The sequence below is a fragment of the Silene latifolia genome, chromosome Y (genome assembly GCF_048544455.1).
Source record: "Silene latifolia isolate original U9 population chromosome Y, ASM4854445v1, whole genome shotgun sequence".
Taxonomy (NCBI): domain Eukaryota; kingdom Viridiplantae; phylum Streptophyta; class Magnoliopsida; order Caryophyllales; family Caryophyllaceae; genus Silene; species Silene latifolia.
The window spans coordinates 155740085-155741829 of NC_133538.1; the positions used below are offsets into that span (position 1 = coordinate 155740085).

At 45.7% G+C, this 1745-nt stretch overlaps 1 non-coding gene across 1 annotated transcript; it reads right to left on the bottom strand.

Moving 5' to 3' along the window:
- Positions 1-419: 419 nt before the first annotated feature.
- Positions 420-526, bottom strand: LOC141636360 (small nucleolar RNA R71). The gene has a single exon (XR_012540978.1). It is a non-coding gene; the product is annotated as a small nucleolar RNA R71 (small nucleolar RNA).
- Between the last annotated feature and the right edge of the window lie 1219 nt (positions 527-1745).

The window sequence follows — 1745 nt, forward strand, 5'->3', positions numbered from 1 at the left end:
TACATCACTCTCTTTTCGAAGACAACCGATTTCTACAAGAAAGATGCCTAAGCTTTCCGGTCATTCGAGTGCCTAAAGCATCCTCTATTCCGAAGGGTTTCAATCTCCAGACTGAGGATGGGAATACATTCGACATCCGTCCTTCTTATATCAATCTGGTGGAGAGAAATATCTATAGAGGTGTGGCAGGTGAAGATCCGAGGAAGCATATGGAGACCTTTACCGATTACTATTCCACTATCCCCGCCACTAAGGGGGTAACTCAAGATAAGATTAAGGAGGTTCTATTTCCTTTCTCTTTAGCTGATTCAGCCAGGGAGTGGCTGACTGACTTGGACCGCACAGCTGCTGGGGTTAAAGATTGGGAGTCTCTTGCTCTTGCATTCTACAAGAGATATTTCCCTCCACAGCGCACCAATCTGCTGAGGGCTAAGATTACTAGTTTCAGACAGGCTCCCGATGAAATTTTTTATGAAGCATGGTCACGATTCAAGAAGTTGGTGAGGTCTATTCCTCACCATGGTTTTGACCCATGGTTTCTAGCTAATCAGTTCTACAAAGGGCTGTACGACGACCAAAGAGCCATATTTGATGCGGCATCTAGTGGAAGATTCCAGGAAAACACCGATGATGATAAGGGATGGTCCCTTATTGAGGAGATGGCAAATCACAGTGCTGAGTATGGTAACCCGAGGGATGGGATTAGAACAGTTCATGCAGTTGATAAGAAGGTTTTGGCTCAGCTGGAGACCATGAATGCTAGATTTGACAAGTTGGAGCTACAAGCTGCTGGGGAGCCTCAGACGGTTCATGTTCTTACTAGAGGAGAGATCGTTTCATGTGAGAGATGTGGGAGTAATGATGGCCACATTGCTGTTGGTTGTCTTGTAGAGAAGGAACAAGTCCTTGCCTTTCAGCAATATAGGCAAGGAGGAGGTTCCTATTACAATAATCAAGGGGCAGTCCATCCCAATTTGAGGTGGACTAGTCAAAATGTGCTCAATCCTACACCTCCTCCGCACCAGCAGCAGCCTTATGTCCCTCCACACAAGAATCAACAAGGCTTTCAGAAGCCTCCTTCCTTTGCTCCTCCTAACCACGGTGCATCATCCTCCGGTGGGGTGAGTGAAATTGGTGAACTTAAGTCTATGTTGCAAGCTTTTACAAAGCAGTTTCAGCTGAGTGATCAACAGAAAGATGCGCCAATAAAGGCACTTGAAACTCAAGTTGCCCAACTAGCTATGAACCAATCTTCAAGAAAGCAGGGTCAATTACCGACTCAAAATGAGAAGAATCCACACGAGACGGTAAACTTGATAAATCTGAGAAGCGGTCATTCTTATGAGGGACCGGAAATGCAAAAATCAGACCCGAGGAGAGTCAGAATCGATGATGAACGATGTTACGTCAAGAAAGCGAGCTCACGGCAAAGCAAGTGCTCGATCGACTGGTTTCAGGTGGTCGATCGAGTAGATTTGGGCAGGAAAGTGCTCGATCGAGTGGTTTTTCCACTCGATCGAGTGAACAGAAGAAGCGGATGGTCGATCGAGTAGTTTTTCTACTCGATCGAGTGAAGAGCAAAATGGAGTTGCTCGATCGAGTGAGAATTTCACTCGATCGAGTGATATTATTGAAGTTTCTACTCGATCGAATGGGTATACTGGTCGATCGAGTATTTTTGATGACGGGAAGCTTATTCGAGAGCCTGCTAGTGCTCGTTTAAGCGATAAATCACCGGAAAGACC